This window comes from Dipodomys spectabilis, unplaced genomic scaffold, assembly GCF_019054845.1.
Source record: "Dipodomys spectabilis isolate Male_0828 unplaced genomic scaffold, ASM1905484v1 ptg000108l, whole genome shotgun sequence".
NCBI classification, from domain to species: domain Eukaryota; kingdom Metazoa; phylum Chordata; class Mammalia; order Rodentia; family Heteromyidae; genus Dipodomys; species Dipodomys spectabilis.
In genome coordinates this window covers 23,325,201-23,340,518 of record NW_024870785.1, presented here as the reverse complement: position 1 = coordinate 23,340,518, position 15,318 = coordinate 23,325,201, and positions in this window count along the sequence as shown.

Below are 15,318 nucleotides of genomic sequence, written 5' to 3'. Positions count from 1 at the left end.
GTTTTAAATATTTGAACATTCTGAACATCAAGAGGCCATTTTTGGAATCACAAAGTGTATGAATTAAAATATATTCTCTTCCTTTCAATTAGAGGTGGTCAAGGAACAGGAGACCTGGGGAATCATGGAGATAAACTGGGATCTGTGGAAGGACATAGCCTGGATGGACTTTGGTTGTATATGGACCAAACCTGTGGATGGACCCTGCCTGGGATGACTGCCTTCCCACAAGAACAAAAATTCAGTAAGATTAGATATGAGCCTTCACACTAGAATATTTGTATTGGTTCACCCAGGGCATTAGAATTGCACACAGAGGCAGTGCTTAGGATTGATGCTGCCTTGGGTGACAAGTGTGTGATGGGGAGGAGTTGGGCAAATCTGGCCTTTTCTATGTGTACACTGGGTCAGGTGGCTGAACCTGCAGAGTAGACTGATGAGATTAGCAGCAAGAGGAGGGCTGGGGCTCCTGGTAGATCAGGGGTACTTGGGGAGCAATGCTATTCTCAAAGAATGAGATGGGTTTCTGGTGAGAGAAGCAATAAGGGTCCAAATAGGCAAAGGATGCATAACTGGTTTAAGACATGGTTGATACTGATGCTGAAAGAGAGCTGAGGAGGAATGTAAGGAATGCTGAACTCCTCATGGAACAGTGTTCAGTGAAGAGGGTGGGTGGGGAGGGAAGTAGTATTAATTTCCATGATTTCTCAATGCTTTTTTAATTGTCTTTTTGTTGGTTGTGTGTATGCATTTGGGAATGTGCTGGCTTGAACTCTGTTCTTTTCTCTTTTTCAGTCTCCTTTTCCCTCTGTGGCCTTTCCTTGGGCCCTCCTCCCCCTACTGTCTCTAATCTCTCCTTTCTTACACCCCTATTCTTCTTCTCCTCTTCTCCTCCCTCTAATCATTCTCTTCTCCATATCTTATTCCTTCTCACACAATCCTTTCTCTTGAATTTGTCTCTTTGTCTCTTTGTGTTTAGGTATGCATGCATGTCCCTCTGTTTTTCTCTCTGTCCATTTTCCTTCTCCCCCTCAGGCCCCCTCTTTCTCTTTTTCTCTCTTGAGTGTGGGCGTGTTTCTGGCTGATGTTCTACCAGTGGAGTCACTCTTCTAGGCCTGATTTTCTACTGAGTTGGACATGGAGTCTGCTCAGGCTGGCTTTATCTACAGTCTTCTCAGTGTCAGCGTGTACAGTAGTTAGGATTATACAGGTGAGCCTCCAGCACCTAGACTTTGTGAATCTGGTACAGCACAGGTTGGTTTCTCTGTTATTACAAAAGGAATTTGTGTACTTGTATGAGGGACAACTTAGAAAATTTGGGGGAAGGAAAGGGTGTTGGGTTGGGCTGCATGTGGAGAATGGAGAGGTAGAGAATTACATTTCCATAGTACAAGGGTTTCAGCACTAAGACATGTCAGATTCTTAGGAGAGACCCTTTGAGTCCCCAAAGATGCTTCCAGTTGACACCCCCTTCCCCAGAGCACCAGGCTTTGGACATGGTGCTTCCTTTTCCCTGGCAGTTCCCAGGGGAAGCCTCTAGGTCTCATGGAAGAAGAATAGAACCTGATTATTGTCCTAGGGCACGTGGTGTGGAGGAAGCTGAGTTGCAAATATTACCACACTATAAACCTCCAGAGCCCACTTTTGAACCAAAAAATGTAGGAATTACAATACTTTTCCTTCCTATCAACTAGAGGTGGAGAAACCTTTGAATGAGTAAGAGACCTAAGAAAGCATGAAAATATAGGAGCATGTGGATGGAGATGAATACATGCGGACATGAGCAGAAATTCAGTAAGATTGGATATGAACCTCCACACTGTGATATTCATTCAGCAGGGCATTAGATTTCTACACAGAGGAAGTACTGAGGGTGATTCTACCTTTGGGTGACAGGTGTGTGATGGGGAGGAGTTGGACACATTGGACTCTGCTGTATGTTCACTGGAGTCAAGAGGCTGAGCATGTAGGGCAGACTGATAAGATTTGCAGCAGGAGAAGGCTGAGGCTCCCAGTGAAACAGTGGTTTACCTCTGGGATATTTAGGGAACAGAGCTCTTCCCAGAGAATAAGATAGGATTTTTGTGACAGAAGCACTGAAAGCCAAAAGTATACAAGGAATGGGCACCTTGCTGATAGACAGGGTTGACCCTGATGCTGAAGGAGAGCTGAGAGGAGGAAACTAGGGATTCCTGAATTCCACATTGATCATTGTTCAGTGAAGTGAGGAAGTAAGTACTGTGAATTTCCATGGTTTCTAAGTTCTTTTTCTTTGTCTCTGGGGTCCTGAAATGAAGGAGTAGACTTCAATTCATGTCAGTGGGTTTGGCTTGAGGCTAGTTTCTAGTAGTCCCAGGGCAGTAGAGAAGGTGCCTAATAACTGTTGCACTGGGTGGGATTTCAGTGTTGGGTTGCATTATGGAGATGGGGGTGGGGCATTGTGGACCCTTGGGGCAGTGGGTAGGGCCTTGTGCCAAGCAGGAAGCAAATCATTTTATGATTCCATACCAGTCTTGTCTTAAGGGGCCAGATAAGCTCACTCTCCAAAACTCAGGTCTTCCTTTGACTTTCCAATTGACAGTGTGATGCATGTGCATGCTAGAACACTCCTAAACCTTTGTGGAACAGCTCAGCACTTGGAGAAAAGACAAAAAGTTGGCCTGAGCATGAGGGTTCTACAGGTTAGCCACAATGTCACACAGACCATTACCTAGGACGGGTTCATGGCTGGCAGAGAGACTTGGAAGAACTCCAGTGAGGAGTTCAGGTAGTATGGAAAGGCTTCCCAGTGGAGGAACAGGTTATTTGGTATGTGCACACCATCTCCATATGTAAGATTGAGGGCACAAAGCTTCAGGCAAAGGGCTTGGAAACACAGGTGGGTAGACCACAAGGCAAGGGTGACAGGGGCTGTGGAGAGGAGTCATGGGAAAACAGTGGGAAAGAGCTTTGACCATGTATGGCAGTATACTTGTTGAATAAATGTGTGAGGGAGTGGGTAGGCTTTCATTCAATGGATATTTACTGAGTGTCCACAGGATGAGTGACATCATGCTGAAGACTGACAGAATGCTGGAAACAGCATAAAAATATCTCTCTTTGTGAGTTTACACTCAAGCATGGAGAATGAGAATACCCAAACTTACAAAAGTAGTACATAGTATATATGAAAAGGAAGATTAAGGCAGAAAGAATCAGGATGAATGTTGGAAATAATCTGTGTTTTTGTGTGTTTGCAGATGTGTGTTGTGTGCACATGTGCACAAGGTTGTATTTTTGAGTATCAGAGTAGACCTCTTTGGCAAGTGGGTTTTGGGGAAGGACTGAGCAGCTGGGTGTGGGGAAAAGCATTCTAGGCAGCAGGAATAGCAGTGGCCCCCAACTGGCAAAGTGCAAATGCCAGTGTGGTTGCAACAAGGAAGCCTGGGCTCAGTGTGGAGAGACAGGATCAGAGAAGGGGCAGGAGCCTCTGGGAAGCACAGGCTCTGCACTGTTTTCCAGCATGGCTAAAGACACAGGACATTTTTTCATATATTTTTGGCTATTTGCATTTCTTCTTTTGGGAAATTTCTATTCAGATCATTTAGCCCTGCCTATTTTTTTGCAAGTCCTTGGCCTTGGCACTGTATCTGAGCTTCATTTGCTTGAGGCACTCTACCACTTGAGCCACAACTCCACTTCTGGCTTTTCTATGTATGTGGAACTGAGGAAACAAACCCAGAGCTTTGTGCATGCTAGGTGAGCACTCTACCACTAACGCACATTCCCAGTCCTGTACAATTACTTATAGATAATAAAAATCTAATTAGGAAAGATTCTACCTTCCTTCAAGAGCCATTAAGAGTTCCATGCTGCATCATAATGGTTAGTAATGACTTATTAAAAATAACACCCTGGGAACTTTTCCACTTCCAGCCATTGACAATGGTGGCTGCTCCATAAACATATTTGGAAAATAATGTCACTGAAACCTTTTTAAAAATGAAATAAAATACGAAATAAAAACATTGCTGTGGGCAAACTCAGATAAACAGAGAGTCTTTTACAGAGCAATGGCAGACAGGAACTTGTACTACTCAGCAGCAGTTGTGGTAAGGTCTCAGCCCTTCAGACCTCATGGTCCCATCCTAAGGTTAAAACTTGGCATCTTTTTAAAATCCTATTTGTGCCAGGTGCTGGTGGGTCACACCTGTAATCCTAGTTCCTTGGGGGACTGAGATCTGAGGTTCTAGGTTCAAAGCCACCCTGAGTAGAAAGCCCATGAGACACTTATCTTCATGTAACCACCAGGAAACTGTAAGTGGCATTGTGGCTCAAAGTGGTTGAGCATTAAAGCTCAGGGATAGTGCCCAGGCCCCGTGTTCAAGCCTCATGCATGGCCAAAAAACATGTGAACATCAATTTGTTTGGTTTTGAAACAAAGTAAATAATTTCAAATTGATGACATTTAAATTCCAAAGGAAATGACTAATCCTTCAAGAGACAAGAGGCAGGATCTCCGCCCACCCTGACTCAAAAGACCTTGAAATTGAGTCATGACAAAATGTAGTAACAACAGCCAGTACAGGATAGTGTGGACTGGCAAATCCTTCTGCCACCACCTAGTCAAGTATAAAGCCAGGAGGCTGTTCAAACAGATGGTGAGTGTTGTGCACTACCTTCACAAGATGGAATCACACACAGAAACCTGAAGTCCAGGAACATCCTGTTGGATGGCAAATGCAATGCCAAAGTCAGTGATTTGGGGCTGAGCATCAGGGTATTGCTAGGGGAGTTACTAAAGGGGTTTTGTGGAGCCTTGATATTCAGACCTCCTGAAATGTTCCTATACAAAATGTATGATGGCTATAAAGAGGACATTTGGATCCTAGGTATGCTTCTGTAGGTGAGGACAACAGGAAAGTTCCCATTTGAGGGGAGGAAGATGGCTGACATGGGTACACATCCTTGAGGCCAGGTACACAGCTCCCCTTTATCTATCTGCAAAGAGACATGATCTCCTTTCCAAACTGTTGACTGTGGATGTTAATCAGAAACCCATGGCTGGCTGTAGGTGTGGGGTTTGGCCTGCTTCCTGATGAGCCACTGTCCAGCAAGCTGGACCCCACTAGTGTCACAGTCCTGTGCGACATGAGGTACAACATAGCTGACATTGAAAAGGCAATCCAGGACAGAGCATTCAATGAAGCCATGGGTACATATTTGGTCATACAAGAAAACTAAAAAGAGAGTGCCAGAAGTGTGGAGTGGAAAATAACGCCTTTGGCTATTCCACTGTGCCACAACTCCTCAGGAACTTTCCACCATCCCTTTATCCACGAAGGAGAGTCAGCTTAGCTGCACAACTTAACACCTTCAGTTTGTCCTCAAAATTTCAATTGCAAGATGACAAACAGTTGCCTCTGAAGAGAGGCCAAAGTGCTAGTCTGCCTGTACTTCCCTTCTGCTCCCCACAGAGCTCCAGTACTAGCTTAACCTGGGGCCAGGATTCTTTTAGCTGGATGAGCAGACTAGAGAGTTGGCACTCAGTGGAAAATGCCCTTCCCTCTGGGCAGCCACAGGGGGAGGCCATAGCCTCCAGCTGGAATAAGTGATGGGGCTGGAAGAGCGTGGCTCACAGGATAGTCACCATTTTTCACAAACTCTGATACTGTGTGAATGCCCCAAAGTAATGTCCACAGCTTAAGAACAAAGCTATTCCAGAGAAAGAGGTGCAGAACTCTGCCACAGCACTAGGGTGTGGCAAAGCAGAGAGGTGTGGAATTGAAGAGTTGCAGTAGGGGAGGGAGTCGTGCAGGAAGTTCACATTGCTGTGTGCCCAGTATCCCCAGCAGAGGTCTCAGTCCAGCATAGCCAGGCTGAGTGACAAGTGCTAGGGGATTCCCCAGCTAGCATTCCTTCTAGTGAAAGGACAGCTGACAGGGAGCTGACTTTCAAATGTTGAAAAGTAAGCTGAAAGGTGGCCTCAAGCTGCCTGTACCTTCTGAGCTTGGTGGATCCACCTCAATCCCTTACTTTCAAGTAATGTCACTTTATTAAACTTTTCCCATTTGTCCCCAAACACTAAGGTGTTTTTGTCCCAAATGCTGCAACAGGTCATCATCTCACCTTCCATGTATGTTGCATGTTGTCCTACTTACTTACCTAGTTTGTTTACTTAGGTTTAAAGTGAGGCCCTTAGGCTTCTTGGTATAGGAGCAGGGTGATCTGAGGGGAAGGTGGCATCCTGGACTCGCTTCTCCTTTGGCAGTCTCTAGGTGACTGTGTACAACTCCGGAGAGCAGTACTTACACTGGCTGGGTCGAAGCTCAAGGGCACATCTTCATTGGGAAAAGAGAGGGACCTGTCTCCATGCACCATGTCAGTAGTTTCTCCCCCAACTTTCCTCCATTTTAATGCAGTTCTTGTGTGTTCTCACTAAACCTAATCACCATTCTAACATAATGCCATCATCCAAAAGTCACTTATTTCAGACTTTTTTACTCACAGTAAAAAAAAAAAACCAGTAAATTTTAAAGACCCTATTTCCTAGACAGGTTACATACAATTGCAACTGCACTAGGAGTCCAAATTTCCCTAAGGGGAATCAGAGTGCTGAGGGAGCTGAGTTTCAAATCTGAGAACATTCTGAGCAAACAGAGTCCCTGGTTACACTGGAAAAGTGTATGAATTAAGCTAATTTTCTTTCCTTTCAGGTAGAGGTGGACAAACCTGTGAAGAAACAAGAGACCTGAAAAAAGCATGGAGATATAGCGGTGTCTGTGGATGGACCAGGCTTGGGATGACTGTGTCTGCACATGAGCAGAAATTTGAATGAATCTGTCTCTCTGCCTCTGCCTCTGTCTCTCCTCTCTTTCTCTTTCAGTTTGCATGTACATCACAGGTGCCCTACCGCTTGATTCCAACCTCCAAGCCTGCATTTCTATGGTCTGCTCTTGCTGGCTTTAAGTGCACTGTTCTGGGTGTGAAGTTCTGGAATAGTTAGGATTTTAGTCTAGGGCCATACACACCTGGCAGTAATTTTGACCTTGTTCATCTGGTGAGTTTGGTTTTTCTAATATGGAAAAAGGGACTTGTGTACTTATCTGGGGGACAGCTGCGTGAGGGACAACTTACAAATGGTTGTTGAAGGAAGAGGGTGGTGGGATGGTGTGTAGAATCGACAGGGAGGCAAGCCATGTATACTGTTCAAGAATGTCTGCACTGACTGTTGAGATATCTTGGTAGAGATTCTGGGAGTCCCCTAAGAGGCCCCCAGGTGTCACCCCTTCTCCAGGGCACCATGCTTCAGCACGGTGCTTCCTTTTTCCTGGCTTTTCTCTGTTGAAGTCTCTAGGCCTCATGAGAAATAGCAAAGTACATTTTGTTCCCCTAGGGGAACAAGACTACTGGGAGAACTGAGTCTAAAGTATTAGAACCTTCTGAACATCCAGAGCCCATTTTTATGAATTAAAACATTTCCCTCCCTTCCAGCTCCAGGTGGAGAATCCTCAGAAGGAGCAGCAAGATACATGAGAGAGCATGGAGATATATTGGTGCCTGTGGATGGAAGGGGCCTGGATGGACTTTGCCCGTGGATAGACCCTGCTTGATATGACTGCATCAGGACATGAGCAGAAATTCGGTATGTTTGGGTATGATCCATCACTGGGTTATTTGTGTTCGCTTCTCCAGGGGCATTAGATTTCCACATAGCAAGTGCTTTTGTCTGATGCTGCCTCAGCTGACAAGTATGTAATGGGGAGGAGTTGGACACACTTGATCTTTGCTATGTGTGCACAGGGGTCAGGAGGCTGAGCCTGCAAAGCAGACTGATGAGATTTGCAGCAGCAGGTGGGCTGTGACTCCTGGTGGATCAATGATCCAGATCAGGGTTATTTGGGGAACAGAGCACAGCTAACAGGATGGGATTGTATTCCACTGACAAGAAGCAATTTGGACCAAAAGAGGGCAAAGGATGGGCACCTTCCTGATAGACAAGGTTGACACTGATGCTGAAGGAGAGCTGAGAGGAGGAAGCTAAGGACTCCTGAATTCCACATGGATCAGTCTCCAGTGAAGAGGGTGGGTGGGAAGGGAAATAGTGTTAATTTCCAGATTTTCTCAGTCCTTTCCTTTTCTTTCTTTTTGTTTGTTGTGGGTATATATTTGTGAGTATGTGCTGGTACTGGCACTTGAACTGAGTGATTTTCTCTGTGTCTTCTTTTCTCTCTCTTCTTTCTCCCCATTTCCTCTCTCCCCTTTTCCAGCTCACTTCCCTCCAGACCATTCATCTCCTCCTCTTCTTCCTCTTTCCCTCTTCTCTTTCCACTTCTCTTCCTCTTCTCTTCCCTTCTACCTTCCTCTGTCCTCATGAGACTGTCTTTTTCTCTCCTGCCTCTCTAGATCTTTCTCTTTGAGTTTGCATGTGAATAAGGGATGCTGTACTACTTGAGTCACACCTCCAAGCCAGGATTTTTCTAGTTAATTGAAGATGAAGTCTGCCCAGGTTGGCTTTAACTGTGATCTTTGGGGTGTTAGCTTCTGGAAGAGTTAGGATTACAGGCATGATCCACCACCATCAGCAATGCTTTTGATCTTGTTAAACTGGTGTAGCACAGGATGGCTTCTCTGATGTGTAGTTATCTGAGGGACAGGTGTGTGAGGGACACCTTGAAAATGGTTGAGGGAAGGACAGGTGTGGTAGGCTGCTGGGCCAAATGCACAGGGTGAGAAGTACATGCACAATTGAAGGGTGTGAACACTGAGTGATGTCATATCTGGGTAGAGATTCTCTGAGTTTCCAGAGTCCGCCAGCTAATATCTCCTTCCCCAGACTTTGGGCATAGTGCTTCCTCTCCCCTTCAGTTCCCATGTGAAGGCTCTAAGCCTCATGGAAGAACAGCAGAGCCCTGTTTTTGTTCTTGGGATATCAGAGTGCTCGTGAGCAGCATTCTGAACATCCAGAACTCATTTTTGAATCACAAATGTATGAATTAAAATACTTTTCCTTCCTCTCAGCTAGAGGTGGAGAAATCTGAAGGAGCAAGAAGCCTAAGAAAGCATGAAGATATAGGATGGACCCTGCCTGGGATGAGTGCATCTGGACATGAGCAGAAGTTGGGAAAGTTCGGATGTGATCATCCACCCCTGGGTTATTAGTGTTGATTCAGCCAGGGACATTAGATCTGCACACAGAGGCAGTTGCTGAGGGCTGATGCTGCGTTTAGTGACAAGTGTGTAAGGGAGGAGTTAGGCCTTTGCTATGTGTGCACTGGGATCAGGAGGCTAAGCCTGCAGAGACTTGAGATTTGCAGCAAGAGATGGGCTTGGGGCTCCTGGTGGATGAGGAGTCCAGGTCAGGGCTATTTGGGGGGTAGAGCTCAGCAAACAGAATGAAATGGGATTCTGGTAAGAGAAGCACTGAGGGCCACAAGAGGACAAAGATGGGTATCTGGTAAATGCCAGGATGCACACTAAATGTAAATGAGAAATGACAGGAGCCAGGTTATGAAGGGAGCTGAGGAATCCTGAATTCCACATGGACCAGTGTTCAGTGAAGTGGGTGGGTGGAGGGAAGTACTGTTGATTTCCATGATTCCTCCATGCTTTTTTCCCCTTTTTCTTTTTGTGTGTATGCTTGTGCTGGTACTGGGGGGCTTGACCTCAGTGCTTTTTTTCTTATTTTCCTTTTCTTTCTCCTTCCTCTCTACCTTTTCCCCTCATTCCCTCCTCTACCATCTCTCTTCCCTTTTCTTTCTCCCCATAACTTCTCCTATTCTACTTCCACTATCCCACTCTTGTTCCCTTCATGCGCACTTCCATTCTCTCTCCTTCTCTTCCTGCTCTTGAATCTGACTCTGACTCTCTCTGGTTTTCCCTCCCTCTCTCACACTTTCTCTTTTTCAGCTTGCATGGTCATGACTGGTTCACTATCACTTGAGTCACACCTCCAGACTTGCAAACTTCCAAATAGTCAGTCTGCAAACTTCCAAAGGGGAAGGCTTTTCCTCTTGCTTCCTTCCCCCTCCTCTGCATGCCTCTCCAGTGGCCTATCCACAGGCCTCAGGCCTCTTCATGCTCTGCTCTGCTCTGCTCTGCTCTGCTCTGGTTGGAGTCTCTTGCTGTCTGTCTCTCCCCAGCCCCTGCTCCTCAGAACAGACAGACTATATATAGACTGGACCCCTCCCCCACTCCAACAGCTATAACAGTTTCAACCTCCACTCATGCCCTGCCCCCAGGAAGTGCAATGTCCCACCCCTTCTTGACCCCCCCCTACAGATAGACCCAGGGGAACAATGAGCTCAGCATGTGGGGGGAGTAGGATGCCTTTGGCCATGCTGGTTATTACACTACCACTACAAGATAGCTCCAGGCTTGAATTTTTGTAGTTAAGTGAAGATGGAGTGTTTCCAGACAGGCTGCTGGGATAGTTAGGATGACAGGCAGAGCCTCCAGCATCAGGCAGTGCATTTGACTTTGTTAGTCTGTTGTGACATAGCTTGGTTTCTGTGTTGTTATGAAAGGGATTTGTGTGCTTATGTGAGGCACAGCTGTGTGAGGGACACCTTATAAATGGTTGTGGGAGAAAGGGGGTGGTGGGCTGGTAGACAAATTGAGGGAGGGTCAGCACTGAGTGTTAGCTTATCTTGGTAGAGACCCAGTGAGTCCCCAGAGAGGCCACCAGCTGACACCCCTTCCCCAGAGCACCAAGCTTTGGGCATGGTGCTTTCTCTTGGCAGTTCCCAGGGGAAGACTATTGGCCTCATGGAAGAGTAGACCCTAATTTTTCTGCTGGGCAAACCAGTGTGCTGGGGGAGCTGATGTTCAATAGTCAGTCGTTCTGAACACCAAGAGTCCATTTTGGAATCACAAAGTGTATACATTAAAATTTACCGACTTTGGCCGGGCGCTGGTGGCTCACGCCTGTAATCCTAGCTACTCAGGAGGCTGAGATCTGAGGATCGCGGTTCAAAGCCACCCTGGCAGGAAAGACTGTGAGACTCCTATCTCCAATAAACCACCAGAAAAACCGGAAGTGACGCTGTAGCTCAAGTGGTAGAGCACTCGCTTTGAGCTGAAGAGCTGAGGGACTGCGCCCAGGCCAGAGTTCAAGCCCCACGACCGACAAAAATAAAAGAAAAGAAATTTACCGACTTTATTTCAGCTAAACATGGTGAAATATGTGAAGGAACAGGAGACATGAGAAGACATGGAGATATAGTGGTACTTGCGGATGGATGGGACTGGATGGACTCTGCCTGTAGATACATCCTGCCTGGACTGACTATTCCCACATGAACAGAAATTCAGGAAGCTTATCTATGAGCCTTCATCACTGCGATATTTGTGTTGGTTCAGCCAGGACATTAGCTTTGCACAGAGAAGCTATGCAGAAGTTGATGCTGCCTTTAGGTGACAAGCGTGTTAGGTTTTTAAAAAGAGGTAGCCGAGTAAGAACAGCACCAGCACATACATGGTATTCAGGTAAGGGGTAGATTTATTCAGTAGACCTGCTGGGACCAGGTAAGGTTGGCACTCCTCCATGTGGCTGGGAAAGGCCTGGGAATGAGAGAGAGCTGGGAAAGAGAGGAAAGAGAGCGGAAAGAGCTAGAGCAGAGAGAGCAGAGAGAGAGAGCAGAGAGGGAGCAGAGAGCTAGAAAAGAGCAGCGAGAGAGTAGAGAGCTAGAAAAGAGCATCGAGAGAGAGAGCCTCTGGGCCTGGGCTAGGCCTTATCTAGGGTATGGGCGGAGAAAGGTGTGGCCACATCAAAATCAGATGTGACCTCAGCAGATGCAGATGTGACCTCTTCCAGGTGTCGCAGTTGCCTAGGTAACGCAGGTACTGGGTGGAGACTTTGCTGCAAGGAGGGAGGAATCTGCTGGCCATCCAGGAGCAGACCTTACATTCCAGCCTTTTAATAATCATGAAATAGGGCAAGGATTCTCTCTGGCTACTTCCTGCTGACAAGGGGCATCGACAATAGGGGTAAAAGGCTGGAATTTGGTCCCCTTCCAGAGAAGGCAGTGAGCAGCAGCTGTCCCTTGGTGGTGTGAGTTCTTAGATGAAGTCTGAAGAAGTCTCATGAGCATTGAGGGGCTGAAAAAAAAAATACTAGAGAGCAAATCAATGGCAAGAGGAAGGACTTGGGGCTGAAAATGTTGGTAGAAATGTCCCTAGTTATTTCTGACATCTAGTGACTTGGTAGAGGAGAAGTCAGGTAACAAAGGCAAGAATATAAATTCCTGTTCAGTTAATAGGTAGACAGGTATAGAATTGGATGGGCAGGCTTCTTACTTCCACTGACCTCCCGGCTCTGGTTAATTTTGAAAAGCAGGCACAAAGTAGCTGATGTGACATCTCCTCTTACTCTTCTCCATGTTCCTTTGTTCCCCAGACTGACTGAGTCTAGATGCTCATTGCTGGGATGGCTTGTCCCAGTTGGTATTCAAGGAGGTTTGAACTCAAGGCCTGAGCACTGTCCCTGAGCACTTCTGCTCAAGGCTAGCATTGAACCACTTTGAGTTATAGTACCATTTGCAGAGTTTGGCTGGTTAGAGATAAGAGTCTTGAGCCATGCTTCCAGCCTGGCTCTTTGCAGGTTAGTTGGGAGATGGAGTCTTAGGGATTTTTCAGCCCGGGCTGGCTTTGAACTGAAATCTTTGCCACAAAAGCCCTTTATTATTTCCAATTAAAGCAACAAGGAGATCAAGTAGAATAAGTAGAGTTACCTAGTTCTTATCAAGAATTGACTAACGAATATTCTGAAATGACAAAACTCATTAGATGTGATGAGAATTTTAGCACAGATATGCCCAATATTTTAGACTCACATAGTCAGTACCAGAATACATAACACAAAACAAAAAAGGCAAAACTCAAAACCCAAAATTTTGACAATGTTTAGACATCTTTGCTAACAAAGCACATCAGATGTTTGGGCCTCAGTTACTAGGGCCTGTGAAAAGAGCAACTTGTTAGCAAGGCACCTTAGAATAGATGGAGTAGTAAGCTTGGTGGAAGGTTAAGGGCCAGATGGGGCCAAACCCTTAACCCACCATGTGGCCAAGATGGTGAATTCAAGATGGCAAATTTCTGAAAGAATGCAAAGAAAGCCTGAACAAATAGATCAAGCCTACATTGGCTAGCCTTTGAGAGGGAACCTAGAGGGGGGTCCCTTGAACCCAGCCTGCATCGCACTCTTCAGGGCACAAGCCAAAATGTAGAAAAGAGAAAGGGAGAGATAGGGAAAGTTGGACATGAATGGCAGAGAGAGAGCAAAGAGAGCCTGAAAGTAAACAGACTTCTGACCATTTACCATTGCAGTGGCAAAAACTGTCTACATCTGAGAATGGCATAAAATGAGGCTCTCTGGCTTTCCAGGGAGAGCAGGAGGCATTTCAAAGGGTTTTCACGGCTCAGGTGTGACTCGCAGCACCCCATTAAGTGTGTAGGAGAGTCAGTCCAATGAGTGAAGGAGAGCTGACCAGGCAGAAGCGGCATCCTGACTTCCTCTAGAGTCTTCAAGAGAGAAATGGCCAAGCCCCCAAAACCAAGTGTCCTCGGCTTCAGAGGTGACCGGCCTTTCAGCTAAAGTCCATAGGCGCTCTCTGGCGTGGCACCACGTCTGGACAGAGACTGAGCAACAGAGAGCTGTAGAGAGTAGTTTCACTCACCAGAGTAGAGAGGTGGTGTGGACGTGAATGTGAAGGCCAGCAATGGTATCCATGCGCTGTGTCTGCAGCAGACAGATGGGTTCGCAAAAGGCCTCAGAGCAAAAAGGGAAGAACAAACGAAAAAAGAAAAAAGAGGGAAAAAAAACAGAGAGGAATCCCACCTATCCTGACTTTAAGCCCTTTAGCCGAGTCACTGCATCATTTATGTAAGGTTTTAAAAAGAGATAGCCGAGTAAGAATAGCACTCGGTATTCAGGTAAGGGGTTTTATTCAATAGACCTGCTGGGACCAGGCAAGGTTGGCACTCCTCCACGTTGCTGGGAAAGGCCTGGGAATGAGAGAGAGCTGGGAAAGAGAGGAAAGAGAGAGGAAAGATCTAGAAAGAGCAGAGAGAGCAGAGAGGGAGCAGAGAGAGTTGAAGACAATCTTAAAAGCTTATTTATTGTATGATCTAGAAGTGGGAGAAAAAAAAATGTGTTGGTTGCCAGGATGAAACAGGTTTGGGATGGGATAAAGAGAAGTAGTGGGTTTAATTATTAAAGGGAAGCATGAGACAGACTTATTTTGGTTGAAGAAACATATCTGTAGATATGGGATATTCAAATAATAAAAATGTATTGGACGTAATAGGTGCACAAAATAATTAAAATAACTGGTCTTCATAAGGTATTTGTGATATATTAATGTCCTACTTGTGATGTCATACTAGAAATATTTATTTTGATTTTTTTCTGATTTTTTTATTGTGAAAATACTGTACAGAGGGGTTACAATTACATGGGCAATATAATGAGCACATTTCTTATCATGCATTGTAGCCTCCTCCTTTGTTTCCCCTTCCCAGCCTTTCCCATCCTCCCCCCACCCCCTCACCCATTCCTCCCCGCCCCCCCCACCAAAGTTGTAAAGTTTGTTTTCAACATAACGACTTGTACATCTCATTGTTGCAATGGGTCCATATGTATCCCTATTTAGACGATTTGTTTTTCCCCTTCCCCTCCACAAATTATACCAACATCAAATACAGAGAAAACAGGGGTTATACTGTGGGGGAGGGACATACCAAGCAACAAAGAAATAATCTTATAAATGTGTTAGAAACAATCGCATGAAAGAAAAACAAACATTTGAACACATATCTTAGGGTCCATTTCCCTAACATCACCTTATCTGACCTTTTCCGCTTGACTCAGACATATACTAGATATTGCAAATAAGGGAAACCATGGGATCTAGGTTTCTTTGGGCCTGGCTTGCTTCACTTAATATAATTTTTTCCAAGCCTTTCCATTTCCTAACAAATGGGGCAATGCCATTCTTTCTGATGGAGGCATAGAATTCCATTGTGTATATAATACCACATTTTCTTGATCCATTCATCTACTGAGGGGCGTCTGGGTTGGTTCCATATCTTAGCTATAGTAAATAAAGCTGCAACAAACATAGACATGCTGGTAGCTTTCATACTAGAAATATTTAAATAAATTGGAAAAACTATTCAAGGAATTTATCTGCGTTCTTATAACATCATAAAGATCTATACTAATCTCAATATATTTTAATGATATCTAGAAAACAGAAGTCAACATTGAATGTTTACATTTAAAAATATTCTAGGTCCAAGCTTGAGGTGAAACTTACCTTGCTAATTAGAAGGCAGAGA